The sequence below is a fragment of the Pteropus vampyrus genome, unplaced genomic scaffold (genome assembly GCF_000151845.1).
Source record: "Pteropus vampyrus isolate Shadow unplaced genomic scaffold, Pvam_2.0 Scaffold2, whole genome shotgun sequence".
NCBI classification, from domain to species: domain Eukaryota; kingdom Metazoa; phylum Chordata; class Mammalia; order Chiroptera; family Pteropodidae; genus Pteropus; species Pteropus vampyrus.
Window position 1 is genome coordinate 5,900,596 of NW_011888783.1, and position 27,204 is coordinate 5,927,799.

A 27,204-nucleotide genomic window follows, 5' to 3' on the forward strand; every position below is an offset into this window, starting at 1 on the left:
TCCTAACAATCATTCTCATTTTAAGATTAGTAAGAACCAGCTTATTAATAATAAGGGAGGAGTAGCAAGTAATATATTACCTGTTTGAACAAGTAATATAAACTACCGTGGAGAGGAGTAGGAGAAGGAGCAAGATATTCCCTTTCTCCCTGACATATATCTAATTCTCCCTACTTCCCTACAAAATGGTTGCTTTTGGAGATATTTAGAAATTAAGAAGATTGAGATACTTAATGGTTAATAAAAGCTATTTAAATATAAGTTAATCATGCAGATACCATGACTTCAAACTCATACTTAATACTATATATAGGTATCTCAACTGTTATAAAATGAGCATGATACTAAATTTGGCTAAAAATAAGGCAACTGACCTGTAGCTGGTAGTATTTTGATTTACAACTACATATTTTTTTTTCATTGATTTTTGTCCTTACTCTTTACAATAGGCACATGAAGCTAAGAGCAAAGAATAGAGGCTTCATGTGACTTGTTGAATGGATGTTTCTACCCACAGGAGAGAAGATATTCTCAAAAGCTATGGTCTTAAATTGCAAAAACTAGGATCTAAAGTAAAAACATATTTTTAGTTCTAAAATATTGGCCATACTATAATAGACATGACCAAGCTAAATGAGTTCTCAGCAAATGACAGAGGACATGTAATGGGCCAGAGGACATCAAATGGGCCAGATGCCCTTTCCAAACACTTCTAAGAGGTCAGGTGCCCTAGGGAGAAGGGAAAGAATAAGGGCAGTAGACATCTAAATTTCCTGAGTGCCTCTAAGTAGCCAAATTTCAACTAGCAATTTAGTAGTAAACTACCTAGAATAGGTAAATATAGGGGCTTGAAAGCTAAATTAATTTATTTTGTCACTTATTAATGACAAAATAAGTACAGAGGCAATTTTGTATCATGTTTGTATATGTCAGACCTATTATGCTGAGTTTCGATGAATACAATTTGATAAACCCTAGATACCATTCTTTTTTACATCTGAAATATGAAAATGTGGATCGTTTCCATTTGTTTATCAGTTTTCAGAAATTACTTTTAGAAAAGCCAAGGACAAGCAGTACATGGTTTAGATTCTGGATACAAGGATGAAGACTGAGACAAAGCGTGAGCTCAATGGCTCACTCCTCACCTAATACAACTAAAGACCTTTGTGGTCATACTTTCTATGAAAGGTAACTGGTTGAAATATGAAATAATGAAATATTTCACATACAGAAATGTATAAAATGAGTGTTTGATGTAGTAAAATTTAATTTTGTTTTAGATGTTTATTGAAACTATCATGTATAATGTTTTTTAACATCCTTTCTAATTTTGATCATCTCTATCCTGCAACAATGCATACTCTTCTTTCAATGACATTAAAGAACCAATTTCTTACCAGATTTGTCTCACTCATGTAGTTATCAGAACTTGTTGAAATATTTGATATATTTTAATAAATAAAATTCTTAATAGATAAAATTAGAAAATGTTTCCAGATACATAGGACAAGTAAAGAAAAAAAAAAAGACGTTATTTCTTAGACAAGAAATCAACAAGCTCATAGTAAGAATTTGGAACATTATTCAAATTGCTCGAAAGTTATAAAGAAAAAATTAACAGAGAATGGTGAGAAATAAAAAGGAGAGTAGTATTAGGTAAGTACTTGGAACATCCAGATTAATACAAAAAAGTTTAAGATACAATGGCACATAGGCAAATTGTTGGTGAGGAAAACCAAATCTTTTACCCAAATTATTGTGACTGAGTTGTATACAATGAAATGTCAAACTGGTAATAAGACCTCAAACAAGAGCTCACATAAGCCTCAAGGAGAGAAAAGCTGAGTCCACAGAGCCTGTAAGTGAGTGTCAGGCTGTCTCATCCTAACAATAGTCTACCATAAGTCTCACGTTCTCTTCAGTGCAAGAATACCTAAGTGTGTGTAAGTTACATTTTAACAAAATGGTGAAAAGTTTTCATTAATGCCAAGTGCAGCTTAAATATGAAATCAATAATCTTGGAGAAAATAATTTCAGCTCAGCTGTGGCTCTTTCACATAGGGTTCTTTACATAATAAGAATAAGAGATTTCTTAAATGACTTTAGGTGGAAAGGGGTTTTATTATAAGGATATATGTTCTTGAGTACTTAGGAAAACCTGAACTAGGCCTGAGGAAGAACTGTCACTGTAGAGTTCCCTCATTTCTCCTGCTCTCAGTCTTGCTTTTTTGTTTGTTCTTGCCCTCTTTCCTCTCTCAGGGGTTACACATTCTCTTTCATTTATTCTTTTCATCTTCCTCTCTCAACTAACTTTCTCCCCATAAACCCATTCTCTAGCTTGGCTTTTTAGTTAAAAGGCTGGCATTTACTGTGTTCTTTTTTCTACAGCTCATACTTCAAGTTTCCAAAAAGGAAATTTGATTGGCTGAGTTTACTTCTACCTGAACAGAGTCTGTAGATTGGCCAAAACTTTAATCAGTCCAAAAACAGGCACTTTTCTCAACAATCTGATCAAGAAGGGAACATTGAATGAGCTTGAGTTGTGGGGTGTGAGGTAATAATCATGCAGCAAATTTTTTTTGTTAACATGATATGAAACCTAGAACATGGGTGAGAAAAAAGCATGGAGGAGTATTCGAGCATCTGCACTCTAAAGTCAATCTACAGGACTTGAATCACAGCTCCATAAACCACAGTCGCCCTCCCAAAATATGTCAAATGGGCATACAGAGATGATCTTCTTCATAAGCTAGTTATGAGAATTAAATGATATAATTTATGTGTCAGACAGTTAATAATTATTCAATAAATGTTAAAAACCCACAAGAAGAAAGATTACCCTTACACAGAGATCAAAAGAAAGAAGCAAGAAAAGTTGAAGTCACAAAGAGAATCTGAGATGGAAAAAAAACAAGAAACTAGTGGATGTTCTGATCAAATGACTTTAGTCTTCATGACGAAGTAGATTCTGACATCTGATGTAATCTCTAATGATCTTAGTCTGATATGACCATAATTCCATATGGAAATACTAAGAGTTAACCTCAATAATAGCAACCTATGTAGAGGAAATCGGAGTGACATCTTTAAGTATTTACACATTGTGTAAAATAATAATAATAATATAAAACATAAGCAACAGCAATAAACATGATAGTTAACATTTATTGAAGGTGAGGGGCCTCTCTTAAGTGTCTAATGTATGTTTATATGTATACATATATTTGTATATATCAATCCATTTACTACTTAAATCAGTCCTAGGAACATTTATTGTCATTATTTAGGAAAACGGAAACTAAGACACAGAATTTAAATAATTGACAAGTTGCAAAGCTTACAAGTAGCTGAGGCAGTGTTCACAGGCTGACATTCTGCAAAAGGCAATACAACGTACTGTCTCTCTAATTAGAGGGAAATTCAGTGTCCCTTGAATTTTTTCATGAATATACTGACAATGTAGAAGAAATAATTTGAAGATAAACTGGAAAAAAGTTTATTTTATTAAATAACAATGTAATAATAAATATATAATATTCTAAAATATGTATAACTCTGGAAGAAGTGTCTTTTTTTTTTTTTAAATGATTACAAAAAGAATCCTAGAAAGCAAAAGAAATAGTCATTCAAAAATTGTTATTCTGAAATCTTGGTGGAAGCTGTTTCCTTTGTCTGCTTCCTCCATAATAGAAAAGGCTTTTGAAGAGTTTGGCGAAACTAGCCTAAAGAGAGTTGGACTGACTTAAACAGGAAGCCTGGCTATTCCCAACTGTCGGTGATCTCTGAAACTGGCTCTGAGGCTCCTTCTTTGCTCCAACAGACAGGAGCGACTTTGGGCTGGATAATTGTCAGATTCTTACCTCACCCTTTCACAGCTAACAGGATCAGATTGCATTTCCTTCATCTTTCTCCACTCCCCAGTTTCTTGATCTGTTTAAAAGAAATAGAAAAGACAAATCCTCTCTTCAGTGCCTGGAAGGGAAAACAAAATTAACTCAACTCTGCTTTGAAAAAAATCTTTACAAGAACTTTCTTCAGAGATTTTACACGTGAGTACTTGGCAATATACTTTCTAGCCCATAAGAAATAAACTTTATTTCATTTGGGGGAAGAAAAAGCATGGTACTGAGAGGAAAAGAGGGGTAGGAAAGAACCATCGTCTGTAACCCTAAAATGAAAATCGACTCTTGTCTGTAAACAAAGTAAACTCACATTGCACTGCAAAATTAGGTTCTCAGTACTTTGCATTTAGTTCTTAAACAAATATATATATGCAATATATGTTTCTGCCTCTAAGATTATAAAGAATTTAGTAATAAGTTGGTCAGATGTAGCCTTTTTTTATAATTTTAAGCTTGTAGTGGCAATTCTTTCTAATCGTGTCTAATTGGAATTTTCTGAAGATGTGGTTTACCTTTAAATACTATTTAGTAATTTGTAAAAAAATATAATAAAGAGACTAACTGAGAGCCTTATGTTTAAAGAAACTTCTTTCATTGTTATTAATTAGTGATACTTAAAATAAGATATAAACATTAGAATTCTTATAATCTAAAGTAAATATTTTATGCCAGCATTAACAGATTGCTCTATAAAAATATTTTACAAGTCTCCAAAGACCAAAGCTTATATTCTAAGATACTTAAATAAGAATGTATTTGATCAAGTCTATATAGCAATTATGTAAATTAAGCAATAGATTATATACCTACATGATGTATTGTCATGTTCTTGTTGGTTATAAAATGATATTAAACTTTGCTTCTGGTAGCAAAAGAAAACCTGTAATATAGAAGTACACCACCACAGAACTATAATGAGACAAAAATTATTTAATTATGAAAAAAGCTCATCTGTATGAGAGTATTACCAAAACATTAGTTCCAAAAGCAGTTCCATGTAGAAAAAAAGAAAAGATAAGCAACACCCACACTGTGACTCAGAGCTCTGGAAGTTAGTCACGAAATGACTTTGTGTAATATATGATAACGTAAACACAAAGGGCAGAACCCAAGCAGGAAACATATAGCCCAGAGAGTCATGTTTTATGTGTAAAAGCATAATATTTACATTTGAGGGGAAAGGTTGTGTCAATTTAGAGTTATTGCAAAGTTTTTTGATGCTTACAAAATTCTTTCATAAAACATATTTAGGATTCTTTTAAATTCATCATTCTAGTGTGTGATTATTCTAAGACATGTTATCTATATCTCATCTTGTCCTTAAACTAAAGAGTGAATAACCTCTTTGAAAATGTATTGGAATATGAAATTTTAATTTGGGCATATAGATTAATAAAATGATATTAAATATTCATAAGTATCAACTGATTAAAAAGTATTAATGTAAATACACATAATTAACATTATAGATGTACTAATAGAACTTTAAAGTATTTACATTTAACAATTTAAATAGCTATATTAGGAAACCAAATTTGTCTTCTTCTCCAGGTGACTATAGAATCATCTTGGGAGTTTATGTATTTATACTACTATTTGGTTCCTCTCTCTATTAGGTATGCTGAATTGGTCAAGTATATATTTTTATAGGTGTAGTCTGATATCTTTAAGCATTTGTTTTATCTCCAGTGATGAGATCCAAAACCCTTTGGGAAATATGGCTCCAAATGTTCAAATGAATTGTTATCACTTGATGTTTGCTGGTCTGATTGATTGTCCATAATTCTAGGCTTTGTTTGTTGGTTGGTTGTATAACTATTTTGACTAGAATTGTCTATTGTTGGTAAACTTGAAAATAATAATAATAATCTTGAAATGAAAAATTATCTTTATATTAAACTGTAGTTTTCATAATATTAATTTATGCCTTCCTTAAGAATTAGTTTTCTGATCTTAGTTACCTACAGTATTCAAATTCAAAAGATAATTGGACAGTATGACAAACTCCTGGAGGAAAAAGGCCAAACTCAAAAGGCTTTTTTTATTCTCAGAATATCTATGAATCTAACAAAATAGTAAATGTGCTATAGATTCTTCAGGAATGGTTGGTGTATTAAATTCAGTGTCACTAACTTTTAAGACAGACTTCAACTGATATGTCTACCTAATAGAAGGGGTAAAAATGCAAAGCAAATATCAAAGAAGTAAAAATAAATAAAGGTGGGAGAGACAATATGAAAAGAGAAGGAAAGTGCTCAGAATACATTTTTTAAAAAATCTTATTTATTAGCATAAATTAAATAAGTTAAATAATAATATTGGTTAAAATGGATTAATTGCAGTACCAATTTATTTTTGCTGTGTAGACATGATCTAAGAACTGTATGACAATCCAACTCATCTATTCTCAATAAAGGCTGTCTCCAGATTCCCTTTTCATGTTAATCATCTAAAACATTTAACTCTGGGAATTTAATTTGCAGAGTTGTCTTTTTAAAAACGAAAATATTTTTAAATGCATTATACCTTTTACATAAATATACCACTACTATATAATTCTTTCTGATTGCTACCATGTAGCTTAGGAGAAATCTGAATTCAAAACATGGAATGACTATTAAAGTAGTTGTTTCTGGATATTAAATCACACCAAAATGAAGACAGGGTACAAGTTATTCCAGAGAATTCTTTCTATGCTAGATCATTTTTCTTGGGTCTCTAAGATCCTCAATGACTGCTTTCTTGAATATATCAACTCCAGGAGCCTAATCGTCCCACTACCCTTCTTTACTGACTGTTAAGATCTTCCCTGTCTTTACTTCTCTAAGTGGCAGGTGCCACTTAGTGCCTAACATTCAACTACTAAATGGCTGAGGGTGATCTAATCATTTCCACTTTTCTTTCCAGAACCAATAACAAAAGCCCTGGACCTATGTCAAGTCTATCATGTTCATCTCTCTTCAAGTCTCCCTTTGGGATTCTATGTTCTCCCTCAGTTGGAACAACCACATTTCAAATTACTTTAAAAACAAGAGTAAACGAACACCATGATCCATAGTACAAGTCTTAGTGCTGCAATATTTCTATCCCATTTGTTCCATCTGATGGAACACAGGTCTCTGGTGAGGCATGGACCTATTGCAAAGAATTCCTCTATCAAAATGTAATGGTAGCATTCTCTCTCGAGGTATCTTGTTGATTAGATTATTTAAACATCAGGAATATAAAAAATATCCATCAATATGGCACTGAGAAAATGTAGTGTTTTAATATTTCCAAGCATAGTGCCACTGACATCCTTCAACTGTATCACACCCTCAGCATCACCACCACTCTACTGCCAACCTCATTCTATATTTCCTTTTCATGATTCTTATCAACATCCCATCTTCGAATTCCATAATAACCCATCTCTAAGCATCACTTCATTCCTCATTTCGCAAGGCTTAGAAATGGAGTAAATTTCTGTAATGGAGTGAGTCCCCAGAATAATAAGGCTCATTGAAAAATTTTGATAATATTTTAAAAATTCATGTAGGAAAATTCAAATAAAGTCTCAAAAATGAATCAAAATGATTATATCAAAATATCAGATGCCTACTCTTGCTCTATGTGTAACTGATTTCAAATATATATGAATACAAAATGAATTTCTGACACATGCTATATAAGTGAACCTTGAAAACTTTATAGTAAGTGAAATAAGCCAGATCCACGCCCCCCACCAAAAAAAGTAGTATATCTTTCCACATACATAGAATATCTAGAATAGGCAAATTCATGGAGACAGAAAGTAGATTAGAGGTTATCAGAGTTCAGAGAAGGGAACGAATGGCGAGTTATTACCTAATGAATACAGAATTTCTGTTTGGGGTGATGAAAACATTTGGAAATAGTGGTGATGACTACACAACATTGTGAATGCAATTAATGCTCTGAGTTGTACACTTAAAAATAATTAAAGCAGCAAATTTAATGGTATATCTATTTTACCATAATAAAAAGTACAATAAAACTATTCATAAAAATTTAGTTTGAAGAATTCTAGAATTACAGTGATATTCTCTATATTTTCTCAATAGAATAAACATTACAAGTATTATAAAATTGGGAAAGCTGAATTTTTAAAAAGGAAAACAGGATCTTCCTGTTTCCTGATGAAAATTGTATCATATTTTTACCTGATATTGCTGTACTAGAGGCTAATGTATTGTATTCTTTTTTTTTTTCTTTTTTTGGTTTTAGTATATGGGTAATTTAAGATTCACAGAATGAGATGGCAGGTATCTCTTTCCCTCTGTTAAATGTTCTGAAAAAGTTAATATAAAATTGGTATTATTTCTTATTTAAGTGCTTGGTAGAATTCACCAGTGAATTCATTTGGGACTTAAGTTTTCTTTGTGGGAAGGTTTGTTAATATAAAATTCAATTGAAAAAATTATAAGTCTATTTAGGCTATCTATTTCTTCTTGAATGAGGTTTGGTAGTTTGTGTGTTTCAAGAAATTGATCCATTTCATCTAAGTTGTCAAATAGGATGGCATAAAGTTCTTAATAATATTTCCTTATTAGAATCTGTAATGATGTAAAACCTCTAGTTCTTAAAATTACTAATTTGTGCCTCTTCTTTTTTTCCTTATCAGTCTATATCGAGGTTTATCAATTTTATGTGTTTTGTAAAAGACCCAATCATTGGTTTCATTTACTTTCTCTATTGCTTTTTGTATTTTTATTTTATTTATATCAATTCTGATTTAAAATTTTTTTCTTGCTATAAATTTATCTCTAATTATTACTTGGCTATGTAATAGCTATGCTATTTTTGATATGCTGACTCTTCTCTTTTATTTAGTTTAAAATATTCTCTAATTTCCCTATGATTTTAACATTGACCCATGAGTTTTTTAAAAGAATATTAGTTTCCAAATATCTGAGATTTTTCAAATATCTTTCTTTTACTTATTTCCAATTTAATTTCATTAGGGTTAGAGTAAATATTTTATATGAATGAAATAATTTCTAATTTATTGAAATTTATTTTATAGCCCTGAGTTTGATCTAATTTGGTAGTGTTCTGTATGCTTTTGAAAAGCATGTGTGGAATAGAATATTTTATAAATGCCAATTAATCAAGTTGGTTCATAGCATTTATCGAATCTTTTATAAATACTTTTATCTACTTTTTTATTGAATATTGGGTCATGGTTGTTGAACTACTTGGCTATAATTCTGGATTTGTCTACTTCCCTTTCCAGTTCTGTTAGTTTTTGTTTCATTTAATTTGGATCTGTGGTTTTAGGTGCATAAACTTTTAAGATTGTTTTATTCTCTTGATGAATCTCCCCCTTTTTTTATTAAATGACCCTCTTAGTCACTGGTAATATCCTTTGCTGTAAAATGTAACTCAATATTAATATAGCCACCTTAGGTTTCTTTCAATTGGTATAAAATTTGTATGATATTTTTCATCTTTGTGTATTCATATATAAAGAGTTTTTTAGGTTTTGTTTGTTTGTTTGTTTGTTTTTAAGCAACAGATAGTTGGTTCTTGCTGTTTTATTCAAGTAGACAATATTTTCCTTTAAATTGAGGTGTTTGGAACATGCATTTGATGTGATAATTGATATATTTTAGTTTAAATCTACCCCTGTTGTTGTTCTATTGGTCCTATCTGTTTTTGTTTCTTTTTTACTAATTTGGGGTCTTCTTTTGGATTTAGTATTATGCATGATGATATTTCCTTCTTTATTTGCTATCATTTTATTTTGTTATTTTCGTGATTGCTTTGGAACTTAGATTATATATCTTTGATTTATCCCAGTCAACCTTCAAGTGATATTAACCTAGTTATCTTAGGAAAACTAATTACCTAGGAAACTTCAGTATACTTCCACTTTTCCTTTCCTGGCCTGTATGCTATTGCTGTCATACATTTTATTTCTATATATGTTTTAAATAACACCCTACAGTATCATTATTTTGGTTTCAAATGGCTAGTTATCTGTTTTCAAGTAAATTTTTACTTAGAATACATTTAGATTTACAGAAAAATTGTAATTTACAGAAAATTTTTGAGCTAGAAAGTCACCATACAGCCTAGACCCATTTTATTAACATCTTGTTTTAATTAGTAGGGTACATTCATCAAAATTGATGAACTAATTATCTTTTAAAGAGATTTAAGTGTTTAAAAAAGTCTTTTGTATTTGCCCATGTAGTTGTCTGCTCTGGCATCTTCACACCTTGTATGAATCCACATTTCCATCTGGTGCCATTTTCTTTCTTCAGGCACTATCCTCTCTTTCCAGGACTCCAATTACATGTATAAAAATGAGGATGCTTAAAGTTAACCTCACAACTCATTCATGCTCCATTCATGGTTTTTAGTCTTTTTTTTCTGTTTTGATTTGCATAGTTTCTATCATTATGTCTTTTTCTTTAATTCTTCTGCTATGTCTAATTGTTTATAATCCCATTTAGTGAATTTCCCATCTCAGATATTGTCATTTTCATTTCTAGAAATTCAGTTGGGGTCTCTATCTCCTTTCATTACTTAATACACTTATTTTTTCTAGCTTCTTGAACATATGAAATGCAGTTAAACTTACAGTTTTATCTGTAAAACTGTAAAACTTACAGTTTTAATCTTGTGTGCTAATGCTATTTTCTGTGTCATTTCTTTGTCATTTTGACTCTTCTCATTGTATTTTATTGTTATTTGCATGCCTTATGATTTTTGTTTGAATGTCTGATATGAATTTTATCTTCTTGAGTTCTGAAAATGTTGTATATGTGTAAATATTCTTGAGCTCTGTTGTGGTACAGTTTAAATACTTGGAAACAATTTGGTATTTTGTTATCTTGCTGTTAAGCTTTGTTAGCAAAACAGAAAAATGTTTATTCTATGGTTATTTTTTTCCCTCAGTACTAAGGAAAACTATCTTCTGACTACATAATCATATAATCAGGACTCAGATAACATTTTCTCATTAAATGCCCTACTCAAGTGAGGTTCTAGCTTTTTTGCAACTAAGGACAAAAAATATTCCCAGCTGTACATGTGTTCTAAGTGTTATCCCCTCTAGCCCTTCCAGGTGGTTGGTTATTTACCCAAATTTGCGTAATTTTTTCTCAGGCATGCACTAATCAGTATAAAGCTGAAGACCTAAGCCTTCTGAACATTTCCAGATCTCTCTTGCTGTATAGCTCTTTACACTTTAGCACTCTGCTCTGCACATTCTAGCCACCTCTGCCTCTTTAGACTCCTGCTTTGTCACCTCAACTAAGGGAGATTACTGGCAATTCCAGAGCTCCCCCTCCCTGAACATTAGTGTGGAAACTCTCTTCAGTACACTGGAGCAAATATCAGAAGGTAGGACTGAACTCTTACTCCCCACCTTTAAGTGATCACTGTTCTTCACTGATCAATATTTAATTAGTTGGAAACCATCATACCATCATTTCATATAGTTTGACAGTGTTGTTTTTTTTAAGTTGTTTCAGGTGTGAGGATAAATCTGGTTTGTATTAGTCCATTGTGGCTGAAAGAGGAAGGGTTATTATTTAAAATAGTATTTTAATGACTTCCTAAAAAGTAAAAAATAACCATAAATAGAGAAAATTTAAAGGTATATAAACTGCAATGCATTAGTTTGCCTGGATAAGATAAACATATTTTTGCCTGCTGTATCTCAGAAATTATGTTAGATGCATAAATACATTTACATGTTTATACAATTAAAAAAATTACTATTTCTACAAAATAAGTATTTTATCTCAGATAAGCAGCTTATTTGTTTCCTTGTAATAGTAGCTGTTTGTGCAGCCAATATCTTACTCTCTTCTATTTTAGATGACTAATGAACCTTACAAGCTTAAAACCAATCAAGTTGTCACTTGTTCAACAGGCATTTCCAAAATTGAGTGCTTAGTGTTATTTAACTAGAGCCTTTGGAGTTTAAATGAAGTAAAGACCATCCTTTCTGATATAATTTCTTACTACAATTTCTCATAATTATCTTTCCTTCCTTCCTTTCCTTTCAATATATGGCTACTTCCATATATTGAAAGCTTGGGGAAATGAATTGATAACACAAGTTAAAACTTTCTCTTTTATGAAAGGAAGCTTACTTTCTGGTGCTTCCTGGTCAATTATTTATACCAATTGAGGCAATCGAGGCAGATAATCCCATATGACAAATATTATAGATAAAATTTATATTTAGTATTAGAATTTGGTTTTATAATTATGTGAGAGTGTGTATATTATGCAAGTTTCTATGCATCTTATTTATGTTACATGGTTTTAATTTCATTTAGCATAGGTGTACAGTTTATGAGAAAAGGAAACAGGTACACAATAAAGGAATCATTATGGCATCCACAGCCTAGTGCTAATGTGGATTATCAAAAAATTGTGAGAAAAGCAATTTATCTTAAAAACACTCAGGCCCTCCTTTTAGTGCCAATAATTTTATTCTGGTTTCAGACTTCTCTCTTTTAAACCTCTTTTTGTATGTTTTTCTCTTAAGGAATTGCTTAAGAATATGCCAGTCAAGGAAAAATATTTAATCAAGAGAATTTAGATTAGTCTCAATTCATATGACAAGAGAGGTTTTTTGTATATGTGGTCAACTTTGAATGAAATTCCTTTGACATTATTTTACGTTTGTATTCATTAATGATAGCCCTTAAAAAACTAAAGGTTCCTGAGGTGCCAGTGTTTTCCATATCACTATTATATCAACATTACTCTCTCACCACCGCTTACCTGCATTCCATATTATCATCTTATTCAGAGGCCAAAGAGATACAAGAGACCCACTATCCTTCCCAAAAGGCACTAGAAGACTCACCTGAAAAGATGTGATCAAGTGGGCATTCATGAATGGTCTTCAAAAATGTGTATGAAAAAGTATCTATGCATGTGTGTATTTGCACTTTAGAGGGAGTTTATAGTTTTTCTCATATCTCTCAGAAGCTTATATATCACCAGGAAAGATGTATCTGAGACATGATTAAATATGTAAAAAAAAACAGTATGTAGAGTTAGAATTAAAAAGAGTGTCAATTTGTCCTGAAGAAGGCAAGCTAAAGTTTTTACAGGCAGATAAATTTGACATGGGCAGAGTGCAGAGATAAGTTATCCCATGGATAAGAAATCTTAGAGAAAAAATCTTTTTGAGAAGGGAAGCCAAGGAAGAGATTGAATTATTTTAAGATGTCTTTTAGTTCTATCATTACACTTGAATAAGCAGACTCAATTTTTAATATAAAGATGAGCATTAAATATATGCTTTTTACATATTAGATCATTTGTAAGATACAAAGAGTGTACAATGTGATAAATTTTAATCATTTCTAAATTAACCTAATTATTAGGATTTGAAATAGCTTACAAAAAAATCAGAATTCTGATCTCCATTCTCAGAAATTATAATTAAGGGAATTGAGTAGGGCATTTAACAAGAAGATGTTATCTGATTCCTCATTTTGTGATTATGTGTTTGGTAGAGTTTGGACAGAAGAAAAAGAATGGAAATTTGGACAAACTAATTGGTCTTCATAAAAATGTAAACTAATGAAGAATGAAGAGAAAAAGAAAATTATTTATTGGATGCTATAAATAAAAAAGGTACCAATTGCCTTTCATTCTCTGGGCCAATAGTTATTTTTTCATGAGTCTGACATTTTACAGTCTAAATGGAAGTGGCTGAAGATCAACATTTCATGGTTCCTGGAAGACTGTGACTCAGCTGCCTGGGGCTCCCTGTTCCTTTAGTGATGATTCAGAGAAGTTGAACTCAGGATGTCATTTAAACATATGCGTATAGTCACCAACAGCTGCAGTTCCAATCTTGAACTAAGTTCATACCTCTTCCCAGATACTTTTAATTAGAGCACAATCAGAAATTCCAAGGTTTTCACATTAGAACTTATTTCACCAGCAGAATTACTTTCCCTGAGGAATGAGAAAATTAATCATATTGGTTCATCATGTTTATGGTATGTTAACTAATATTTGGAACCATAACACTTTTCTAGTCAGAGAGAAAGTTAATTGCTTTATAATATATCTCATGCCAAAATATTGTTAGATATATTGAGTACAGATTTTGCCTCCTTTTTCCTTGAGGAAAAAATATAGTAATATTTTGTGGGAAATTCCCATACATGAGCTAACATTTTGCTCTCCTTTTCTCACACAAGCTGAGATAATCAGAAGCAGAAATTTGAGAAGTCTCCAATAGATTTGTTTAAGCAGAAACGATATCTAGGACAGTAACAGACTTTGAGAGAAAATGAGGAAACTAACCTGACTTTAGCTATCGATCCTTGAGATAAAAAAGGTATTATTGATCTGAATTATATTAGCTATGAATCAAAGTTCTAATTTGAACTCTGTTAGGAAGATATCAACTGTCTTTCCACTTCTTTCCAAAGTACATATACTTCCTGTCAATAGATATCACATTCAATATGAATTAATAGATAAATTATAATTAATAAATTAATTATATAACCAAGAGATAGATTAATAGATGGTAGATAGACGACAGACAGACAGACAGACATATAATTAGGAAGGAAGGAAGGAAGGAAGGAAGGAAGGAAAAGATATTTGTGAAAATAGTGGATCTTTAAGGCTTGAAGTTGCCCTTTTCTTCAGTGGTCACAATTCCTGTGTTTGAGGTGAAGTAAATGTTAAGACTTTGGGGAAAAAATCCATTTCTGGACTTCAGTTTCCTCATTAAAAAAGCTAGGTGATTCCAGATACTTATCCTTATAGTTTCTTTTCTCTCCAGCAGTATATAACTGTAAACCTTGGCTTCCATTTCAGTTTTTGTATTTATTAAATAAATTTAGCTTACACATGTTGTATGCTATTTGGTTGTAACACGAAGACATTCACTCTTTCTCCTGGTATTGCCATTTCCTTCTATGGGATTGTTTTTCACTTGTATTTTTCACATTATGAATTATAAGAAGTTAGGTCTATGCAGTGAACAGTTTTTAACATATATCTAGAGAAAACTCTCATGCTTTATAAAATCATAACTGACAACTACTTCTGTATCTAAAAGAGAGTAACCAATGTTTTTATCAGTGAAATTGTCACAATCTAAAATACAGATAAATGTTATGAGGTGACCTATTAGCTAACAGTAAGGAATTTCACATTGTGTAATTCTCCAGAAGTGTGACTTCTTCTACCAAGAGCCAAATCCAATAGATGTTTGCCTAGTGGATTAGCCAATCTTTTAGTAAACATGATTGGAGTTAATAGTCTGTAATTATTTGGGGAAGTTTGGTTTTTGTTGTTTTTTTTTGGTTTTATTTTTAAACCAGTCTGTGTTTCTAATATTAATTTACTTATCAGGTACAGAATGTTTTACTTCATTGTTTGTCATATTTTATCTTTAAGTATAATTTTAAAGTATAATCTGAAAATCTGATTCTTTTATATGAAAACATCAGGCATTGTTTTAATGTGAAAACAGCTTTAATGATAAGAAAAGGAGGTTCTGACCTGAGCTTTGTAGTACTGATGCTACTTTCCCATCTTCCAAGTATCCCTGAATCAAAAATGTTGAACAACATTGGTTAATAATCAGTTTAAGCAAAAACAACGAAATAGGTTTCGCTCTTAGGTTATATTTGGCTACCTGTGGGACAAAACTATAGCATGAGTAGTTTAAATAATGAGGCCATTTATCTTATATTATACAAAGTACAGAGGTAGGATGCTTCAAGACTGGTTGAGTCAGTCAATATGAATAAAGGTTTCTCCATCATTTTATTTCCTTCATTCACAGCAGGTCATCTTTATCTCAGGGTAGTTCTCCTCAAAAAGAATCTTTTTCAAAAGTATCATATCTCTACCTCTGGAAGATAGCATACTTTCTCTTTCATCTCATTGGGCAGAGACTTATTATGTAAAAATAGCTAAACCAATCACTGAAATAAAATGGAATCACCATGATTATGTGGGCTGATGTAGAGCTTGTTATTTACAAACTCTTTTTATTCCTTAGCTGGTCGTAGGCTATCCTTCCCTGAGAACTAGATTATGAACATTTTCATCTCATCTTCTATCAATGAAAAGTGGCAGAGAATGGCTGTTGCATAAACAAACAAGATGACTGAAATAACTTTTTAAAAAGTTGAAAAATATGACAAAAATACATCCATAATCTCATTGACCTAATGTATTTTTTCTTATTAAAAAATTTTGTTCATGAACACAAATTTTTGCTTAGTTGCTCTTTAAAGATATATATGTTTTTGTATACAGCTTGTACATTTCATATTACCGTCATTATTCTCTATTTTATCATCTAGTCATTATCATTACCAATTTAATTTTTTGAATATTATGTCTGGCAGATCAATATGTTGCCATATCTAATAATTGTCATAATGTTGCACACCTACATTGTTTAAAAATATAGTATTTTTATGCTAAGATAAACATGAAGATTCATTTAGCGATATTTATATTTTTAAATTCCCAAGTGTGAGATCACTATTTCAAAGTATCATCTATACTTTTGAACAAAGAATGTACACATGTAGGAAAAATTATTGGTTGACAATAAACCATTTATATATTTCTTTATGCCAACACTCTTCAAAGTCTTGCATCTTTTTATGGTTTTTTTTTTTTCTATCTAGTTGATAAATTCCTGCTCTGAATCCTTTGAAAGTTAAATTTTTGTATATGAAGAGAGGGGGCACTGTATTTGAAGGCACAAATTACTATGAATTTATAATTTAGCCCTCTAGCAGCCCAGAAGCTCTTTAATAAGAAATTTTCAATACCATGTATATTTTACCTAGAGAAAATGTCAAACTCTCACATTTTTAAAAAGTCCACAATTTCTTGACATTTTGAACAGATAATCTCAACCTCTTCTTCACATAGTAAATTAAATCACGGCAAGAAAATCTTCACCTTTGTACCGGCTATTCAATAACTCCCTCATAAAGCACATACATACACACCTAAAAATGTGCCTCATGCCCTCATCCCAATGCCCACCAAAGAAAATCTCTCATTTTAACGGAAGATATCTTTTTCTTCAGGCCAAAGTTAGGCTCTCTTCACCTGCTCTCAGGATCTTATTCTCTATTCATTTTACTTTTCTTTTGTCTCTCTCTCTCTAGCAGCAGAAACATATAAAACTATACCTTCCACAAGAGTTTCCCTTCAAATGCTCTCTATTACTTTTCAGCATAGATTTATAAAATGACATCATAAATTGCCGTTTTCACAGCTTCTGTTCCAGTTCCTCAGCTTACCTGCTGCTGCCCCACCACTGTGCCAAATCTTCTCCTACAATTTTGCAAGGGTACCGATGATGCCATTGTCACTAAACCCCATGGATGATTTTTAGCTTTGCCTTATATGAACCCTCTGTGCTTTAGATAATGTCAACTTGCAACAATTTCTTGAAGTAGTCACTTCCTTCAGCATCTGTGTCAATACAGTCTCCCAGGTTTCTTCTGCTTCTCTAGCTATTTCTGTCTTCTCAGACCTGTTTTCCTCATTCTTGTTCTGCTGAGTTCGCTTCTAAGGTTTTCTTTCCCAATCTTCAGACTCATGATATAGAGTCACGACACTATAAGGATTACATGAATTAATATTTGTAAAGCACTTATAAGAATGCCTGCTCCATATCAAGTGCTACATAACTATGTTAAACAAATCAGTATCATCCACTCCACAGATGTAATTATCATTCATTTTCACATCTCCGTCTCCAGCAGAGTAGTCTATGCTGAGCTCTATGTCTATATATTAGGCTTCTTTTTTTTATTGATCCAATGAATGTCTCACAAATACTTCAAATTCAAAAGGCCTCACACTGAATTCATCACCATCCCAAGGCAACTTGTTATATTTCTTAGGTTCCCCACCTCACTGCTTTTGACCCTTTTGCTTAAGTCAGAAACGGTAGCTGTCCTTGAATCTTCTCTCTTCCTTACCTGCAGTATCATATTTTAAATCACCCATTTCTCTAAAGTTTCATTTTTAATTTTCTCACAAATCTAGCCACCTCTCTCCAACCCCACTTCTAATATTATATTATATGTCATAGGCATCTCAAAACATCATTCTGTTTCTGGTTTTCTGATATTCCAGAATATACTTCAAATTACAACATAAAAACTTTCAAGTATATGTTTGGAGGAATTTTAGTTTTACGTTTTGTGTGTGTGTACTAAATATTTATGATGTTATGACAAGAAATATGGAAGGTATATATTTTTGATGATTTATAAATATATGAAAGTATATTGCTTGGTTGGGTCACTTTATGCTTCAAAATCTGAAGAATCTTGAACAATCTGTCACTTATCTCTGTCTCTTATTTTATTTCTTCATGAAAGGTCTATTCTTTCTTGCTAAAATAATTTATTATATAAGTGAGAGCCATTTTCCTTCATTCAGTTTACAAGTATAAAATTTCTCACACATTTTGCTTCCTCTTTGGCCCAGTTTTTCCCCCCAAGATTTCAAAGATTTTTATATGTCCTAGGATGTATCTTCCAGATATTAACCCCTTCCTAGGTCTCTTCCAGATATTAACCTATTCTAGTTTACCATGCTCATATTATTAAGAGCATTAATCATCTTATACTAAGTATCTAGCTCAACCTCTGATTTTGATTATAGTGTAATAGACAGTGTTTGCCTATTTTATTATGCTTTTTTTTTCAAAGAAGAGCTCTTATCTAACTCTTTTTTTTTTTGTTTAGTATCGAATTAAACTCAAACAATTAAGGATTAGAAGTGAGGAAGATGATGATGAGGTGGTGTTGATAATGTTGAAAATGTCAGGAATTCTCTGAAAAGAATCAATGATTCAAAACATGATTATTTAATTTGAGGATAAACTAAACTGTTTTCACACTTAATTCCAATCCTTTTCCATTTTTTTCCCTGTTGCCTGATTTGGGATAAGTCACATTTATTATTCTGAAAACAAACAGGGCATTTTTTGTTGTTGTTGTATTTTAAGTTCTTTAATTACTCTCACCAAAATTTAGGCTCTATACTAGAGACATTTGCTACTTCTGTAGAAAATCACAAATGTTGGAGTTTGTAGGAGTAGATTAAATTTTGCTAAGAAAAATCCTCTAAGGTTGCCTTCTAACTGCTGTGTGATTTACACCTATTATCTTTACTCATCATCAACACAAGTAGGTTATAGTAGCCTCATTTAACTTGAATCTTATAGATGTTTAAAGCTTTGCTTCTAGTAAACAAGTAGAAAGCACCAGACTGATGGTCAAACCGCATCTTTCTTATTCCTTCCTATATCCATCTTTTTCATTACATTTTACCATGCTATCTTGCCCTATGTATAAAATGACCTCAGTGTATTTGATTGCTCAACTCTTTTTAATCCTTAAATTATTTTGAAAGAAAAAATAGCATACAAGAGCAAATCCAGAACTTAATATTGCTGATTCTTACTCTGCATCCTTATTCTCTGTAAAATATTTCTCTAACTTCTATAATTCACAGACATTATATCCTCTACGATGTCACTCACTTAACTTTTACTGAAATTAAAATGAACAATTGAAAAATTTTAAAAGAATATACACACTCTAACACACACATATGTGGGCACACACACAAAATTTAGGCAGAGGTACAAAGAAATAAACACATATGCTTGTAAAAATGTGTATATTGGCTATATTGCTGAATGACAATTTTCAGTACATATCAATATTCTTAAAAATGTACAGACTCGGCCCAATAATTCCTCTTCTGTGAATTCATTATAAAAAATACTTATGGAAATTTTGAAATATTAAACTACAAATATATTTATTATACTGATGTTTATAATTGCAAAAATAGAAATACTTATTTTTCTAATTGGTAAAGTAAATTATAAAACATTCAAAAGATAAAATATTATATACCTTTAAATGAGGTTATGCAGGTCTTTTCAGAGAGATATCTATATCCTTACGTTCAATGACAAAGGAAGTTACTAAACTACATATATGCTTTGATTATTCACATATGTTCATAGAAATATTATTACACACATACAGACTTACATATACACATATTCACATACATATAAAATCATATGCAGCAGTAATTTTTCTGAATGGGTATGTTCATGGTTTTTCTATAATTTATTCTGCTTTTTTAGGTTTTATGATTTCTTAGAAATAAACGTATATTACTTTATCAATTTAAGAAGACTATTTTAATTTTTAAAATGTTAAAAGAATGACATCATAAATACATGGTGAAGAAATAAATAAAAATTCAGTATCAGTGAAATTTAATTTAAAAAATAAGAGCAGTTGGTCAGAAAATCACCAATCTATCAATACTTTTCTCCACCTTTGGATGAAAATATTTATTTAAACCTATTATAATTAGTAATACTAGTCAAAGCAAAATTTTGCCTAACTGTGATCCATATTATTTCAACAATACCAAGGACAATGCTTACTTTATTTAATTTTTATTGACATATGATTGACATAAAACATGTGTAAATTTAAGTTGTACAATGTGCTGATTTGATACATTTATATTATGCAGTTTGATTACCACTGTAGTGTTAACGAACACCTCTATCATCTCACATAATTATCTTTTCTATTTAGTGATGAGAACAATTAAGATCTAGTCTCTTAGCAACTTTACAATACAGTACTATTGTCTTACAATCACTATCCTTTGCTTTAGATCTCCAGGACTCATTTATCTACTGGTTGCAAGCTTTTACCCTTTAACAACATCTGCCCAGTTCTCTTACCTACCCCGCTCCTCGCCCCGGCCTCTGCTAAGCACAAAGAATGCTTACTTTAGATTTATACAGATATAGCACTTAGATGAAAACTAAGCTACAGTGTTTTTTCCCTAAATGGCATTAAATACAAATAAAATGGACAATTTTTAGATGGTTTATTATTAAAATTTTGTATTTTTTTCAACACAGAGGTTAGAAAACATAAAATTTCTGTTTGACCTAGAACCTATAAGTTTATTATAGTCATAGAAGTTATATTGCAAGAGCAATACCACATATTTTTGAATAAAAAATTTTTAAAATCAAATTATAAAAATTTTTAAAAATCAAATGGTTGCAAAATGAATATAGAAAAAAATTTATTTCTGTAAATACATTTACCTGTTACCGACATTTTTTATAACAATTATAAAAAGAAACTGAACACTGTCAATTAAGATGTTGGTAACATATATCACACTTTAATTATGTGTCATGGGGCAGAATTAATTTAGATGCACTAAACAACACATATAATAGGACCTTGAGGGCACGATTTAGAATTCCTTGATAGAGTATGGAGTAATTTAGAGAACATACAATCATGAGTTAGGCCAGAGATTGAAATGTAAACACCTAAGATCCCCAGTGCAGACTCTCTAGTGAACTCTTATCATTTGGCCCTCTCAGGACATCTACACCATACCTCTTCCTGTGAATCAGCAATTGACCTGTCTCTATACAAGTTTTTACACCTGTTAAATCTGTAAAGTCATTGAATGACTTAATTATTGTCCATTCAATAGGAATTTTGGGAGCAGATTTTATGAGTAGAAAATACGAGCAGGTTTTCTGAGAAATGAGGATGGAAGAAAGGAATAAATAATTACTTGAATAATTATTGTATTCTCTAATAGAGGATTAATTTATCATCGAGATCTATTATGTTCACTTTCATTAATGCAGTTTCAAATAATTATAGTGTCTACATGTATTTTAAATTTCTCCAGTGAGTTTTTATTTTCTGTAACAATGCATTTTATTTATTTATTTATTTTTTTTACAGATCCCTTAATTCATTGATTTATTTCATAAACATTTATTGAACTCCTGTTAGGTACCAGAGAGAACAGAGATAATTCCTGCATTTAAGGACAGAGAAGATAGTAAGCAAATAAATATATAACGTGTTATGTAGGAATAAGTATAGTGGATAAAAAAAAAAACATGAGAGAGAATAGAACATAATTATTGAGCTATTTTGTCTAGGATGCTCAAGGAAGGACACTGAAAAGACACCATTTGAGCAGAGATTTGATACAAAAACAATATTATTTCCATAGCGTTTAGGAGGTTGAGTTAGAGTATAATTCCAGGAATGGGGCAGTAAGGAGGACTCTAAGAGTAGAGATTTATCAAAGAATTTCCTCTCTGCTGCCATTGAGATGTCTCTACATCTTTTCCATAATAGTGATAATGACTGCTCATTTTCCTAAAATCTTGTGACAAATATTACATACTTAAGATCTGGGACCTTAGAATTTTTTTGAAACAAACTTTATTATGCAAAATTATGAAAAATCTCCAATTTTAAAATAAAACTTCTGAGCAATTTCATAGTTAATCCATACAACAAACTAGCTGAGAGAAAATTATTCCCCAATTTCAAGTACAAGAACTGACATATAGGGAAGTGCCTTCTGTACTCTAACATATGATTTGTGATTACAGTTGAAGAATTAGGCAAGAGAAAGGGTTAGGCAGTGAGGGCCTGTTTTACCTGCCAAATCTTTTCCTCTTGTTGTGAACTTAAAAAGGAAACTTTCTTCTTAGAAGAGACTTATACAAAACAATTATTTTCTAAGAACAGATATTCTCTCTTAGGAAACAACAGCAACAAGAGAACAAAGATACTTAATTTTGGAGAACTGATACTAAGTGTCCTTCTTAGACAAGTGATAACTACATTTCCTATAGGAATATGGTAGACTATGGCCAGTCTTTCCTCAGGCTGAATAATGCAGCAAGACATAGAACATGGAAGCCTGTAGCTGTGCAGAAAGGAAATAATTAGCTTACATATTAAAAAGTAGACTCTAGAGCTCACATATATCCTCCCACAGCATGATGATGAAAGGGAAGTAACCTTTGCTTCTGAGACAAATTTACTAACCAAGTTTGAAGACACTTTCTTAAAAAACTAGTTCCTACTGTAGATTGAATCATATCCCCCTCAAATTCATGTTGAAGCCTAAATCCCCAGTGTGATTGTATCTGGACCTAGGGCTTTTAGAAGGTGATTAAGGTTAAACAAGGTCATAAGGGTGATGTCCTAATCTGATAGGATTGGTGGCCTTATAATAAAAGGAAGAGAGATCTATCTATCTATCTATCTATCATCTATCCATCCGCACACACTGAAGAAAGGCCATTATTGAGGAGACAGGAGAAGCCAGCAAGAGAGCTCTCACCAGGCTGAATCAGCCAGCACCTCAGTCTTGGAGTTCTCAGGCCCTAAAACTGTGAAAAATAAATTTTTGTTTTTGAAGCCACCCAAACTGTGGTATTTTGTTATGGTATCCTTAGTACACTAAGATAGTTTCTGTGAGCTTTATCCACAAAATCACTTTTATCTTTACCTAGTGAAGATCCATTTTAAGCCTTCTTGGCTAGTTTGAAGTGAAGGCAAAGAAAAGCCACCTTCAACTGGGTCTAATTCATCCTTCTTGCCAAACCTTAAAACTTAGTTCATTGAAGTTTGCCTATCTTAAACATTGTGGCTCTTTCGTTCATTTTTTTTTTTTTTTTTTTACCAGCTGGCCTACCAACATAAATTTCATTTATATTATTGTATGCTCAGAGTTCCAAAAACCTTACCCTACCAGCAGGGCTGAGTACACAATTCCACTGTAAGATGGTGAATGCCTTAAATTTATAATGCCTTTTTCAAATCTTTATTTATAATTTTTATATAAATGAATCATACTAATCAATCCACAATTAATGTGTAAATATGTTTTCATAATATTTAAATTTCCTTTCACCAACATTATTATTATTTTTTAAATCTGACAATATAAAACGATTAAATTAAAGTAATCTGCTTCAGCTTATATGCTGCCACTTATAAGCTGTTTTCTTGAAAAGGTTATTTTATCATTTTGAGCCACTTATCCTCATCTATCAAATGATAGAGAACATTATTTTAGGATGAGTGTGAGATACAAATGAGAAAAAAAAATAATGAAGTTTCATTAATGGTAACTGCCATTTGCATTATGATTTATTATTACCAAAATAACAAACTCTAATTTAACCACCCATGGTAAGAAAAATGTCTTAAAAGCAGGCATCCAGAGAGAAAATCTAAACAAAAACTTAATCTACAATATGAAAATTAACTCCAGGTAATTCAAGAGCTGGCTATAATGACATGTTTGAAATGGGGCTTTTATGAAATAGGAATTTGCTCTTTTCAATTCTGGTCTTTAGCCAAGGTTTTTTTGCTTTTTGTTTTGTTTGGTTTAGTTTAATGTGGGTATATGGGGTTTCTATTTCCGCTAATGTTTGGGGAAAAAAGAAAACATGATATTTAGATTTTTAAGTACCTCTTTTGAAGATGTTCCTTTGTGTAGGCTTATTTTAATCTATTGATTCAGGCTTTGACTGATGGTTGAACTTCTGTGTCCTATTCCCAAATATAAGAGGTAAAACCCAGATTTTCTAATGCTTATAACCTATGCCTTTCTCTGATATGGTTTGTTAAGGCTTGGGACAAAAAATAACTTCCCATATATATAGAAAGAGTGATGTGGAACTATTTACACAGTAATAAATATAACCACTAATGAAGTATAGAGTTTAAGGAATAAAAAACATTTTGGCAACTTGGTGAATAAAAAATTATAATGATCACATTAAAAAGTTATATTAGTTAATGAATTGTACTCATAGGATTAGCCAACCAGAAAAACCAATTTTTATCCTGTAGTTCCTTTAGTGATGCTGCCTAATCATCTTCTTTAAGTCACAATAAAGGTAATATTTCAAAGAGAAATAAATATTGAATGACATAAGTAATTAATATATTTAATTACATTTTCCTGAGTTGGATTTGGTTTCTATTTCATATGTCTTGTTTATTTTGAGGATGCTTTGGGAATATCTAGGATCTAGTCCTTCCTATCCCTTTCGAGCCATGTAGGCATATAATGTTGGAATATAAATCATGTATCTCTAACATCAGTTTGGTATACTTGCTTCACTGACTGCACAGCATTATTGTAAAGATACAGTAACCTAATAGATAAGTAGCCACTTCAAAAATAATGTCATTACAAAAAAAATGATGTTTTATAACAATATGTCTTTGTACTTCCTATATAATTTCTTAATATAAATGTGGTTTTATACCATACAGCCAGCATCTCATATTTGATCTTAATTTTAATGTTATGTCCTAGATAAATAATCCTAATGCCAAAATAACGCTTATAGTGATGACTTTGTGCCCCAGGAATGTGGGACCCAGGGGAGGGACATTAATAAAGAGATAAAGAGGGCTCTGTAATGACATGTTAGAATTTGGTATGTGGCAAACATGCAGTTTCACAGCCTTAGACCTCTCTTGGGAAACTGCCCAAACATTTGCATTCCTATAATGTATTTATTCAGAAAATATTCTTTTCCTGAGAAAAATTGGGCTTTCAAACCTCTCACTGAGATTATGCAAGTTAAGTAAATCTCCATCTAGGAACAGTTATGAAGTCTAGTAAGAAATGTTTTTAACAACAACAACAAAAAACTATTGCCAGGCCCTAGTCGTTCAGAATATTTCAAAATTTTTAGTCGAAAATACCATTTATAAAAAGTAAACTTCAAAACATAAAAAGAAAATAGAAAACTATTAGAATCTCTATAGGCTTTTTTGTCTCTCTCCTTCTACCATAGTTTTATTGTAATGTTCCCTTTCTTCATTCTTTATCTTTGGTGTTAGTGTGCTGCAAACTCACCCAAAATGAGAAACGGCCAAGAAAGCACATTGATGAGAGATAAAAACAGGCTTCGGGTTTCAGTGGGCAGAAGGGTAGGCCTCCTGGGGATCAGCCAAATTGAGTGGATGGAAGTAATAAACGCCAAGAGAATAACATTAGCCACTGCTGAGCAGAAAATTGGAATTATTCTTCAAGTTATATTTTTTCTCTTTTTCTGGATGTCAGGTTTTGTCTCTCCTGTCTTTCCTTAGTATGCCATAAATAAAGAAGCAGCCAAAATGAAATTTCTTTCTTTTAGACATGGTAAAGTACTCATTTTGTTTAGAGATAAATAGTAAAACTTTAAAAACGTTTAACAATATGTAATAAATAAAGAAAATCTGAACTAGGAAGTTTAAATTATATAAGCCCCATGCTGATAATATATACATTAACACAATATGTGATAATTCCTGATTAAAGATGATAAAATAATGACTGTACCCTACAACTAAGGATAGAATAGATCAATAACTGTCCACTAGTTATATCACGCCTTTCCTAAAATGATGTACTAGAAATCTAATGCTATATTTCCAGCCTACTACTTGTCTCTTCCATTCTCTATGAGCTTTTTGCTCGCTGGATTCTGCTATAAATTCTCATTGATATCAATGTCCATTTTCATTCCTTAGGAGTTCTCTTTCGGTCACCTGTGAAATTACCAAAATATTGCTAGCTCCAATGGACCTGCATCCATTTTCTATTTTGGGTTCCTGACTTTCTAGGTTCATACAGACCAATTCTCTTTCTTTCACAAATTCTGTTGAGAATATTAACGTCATAAATAAATAGTAAAATAGTAAATAATGCCTTTTTATTAGAAATTCTTTTAAAATGCTTGTCAGCATATAAGAGGCTGCCTTCGTTTTAATTTCTGGGAGCCTGTGCTTGGCATATTTTCTTTATTTCTATCTTATGTTAATATTTATATTGACCAAAGCACAGATCTTGCCAGAGAAATAAATTGCTATTTTGAAACATGAAAAACAGGCAAAAGTATAAAAATGTGGATAATTGTCATTGTGAGCATAGTAAGTACTATGTGATTGTGTGAATAGGCAATTCACATCCTGTTATGTATCCCTCTTTCTTGCTTTCATAATTGTTGAAACATTTTCAGATCATTATCCTGCTAAATACTAATTAGAGAGAGAGAAAAAAACTCTCTGAACTGACATAAATCTTCCCTTATCCCATCTCCAGGCTCAAAAACACAGAATTTTCTAGGTGAAAATAATCTTTGGGTTTTTTTTTTTCCCTTTGAACTATATTTCAAATTCTTCCTAACCTCTACCTCCCATAAACTCTACTAAATGCATACTTAAAAAAAAAAATTTATACCCTCTTCACCCATTTCCCCAACCCCCAACTCCCCACCTCTGACAACCATCAACCTGTTTTCTATATCTATGAGCTTAATTTTTTTTTGATTCCACATATAGGTGAGATCATATGGCATTGTCTCTGACTTATTTCACTTAGAATAATG

The 27,204-nt window shown here is 31.5% G+C and overlaps 1 protein-coding gene across 1 annotated transcript in view; it reads left to right on the forward strand.

Annotated features, from left to right (window-relative positions):
* Positions 1-3,751: 3,751 nt before the first annotated feature.
* The window catches only part of TFPI (tissue factor pathway inhibitor), a 56,420-nt gene continuing 32,967 nt past the window's right edge, over positions 3,752-27,204 (forward strand). Inside the window, exon 1 of the mRNA XM_011356402.2 lies at positions 3,752-4,052. The gene's annotated coding sequence lies outside the window, so the exon portion shown is untranslated. The remainder of the gene's footprint in view (positions 4,053-27,204) is intronic.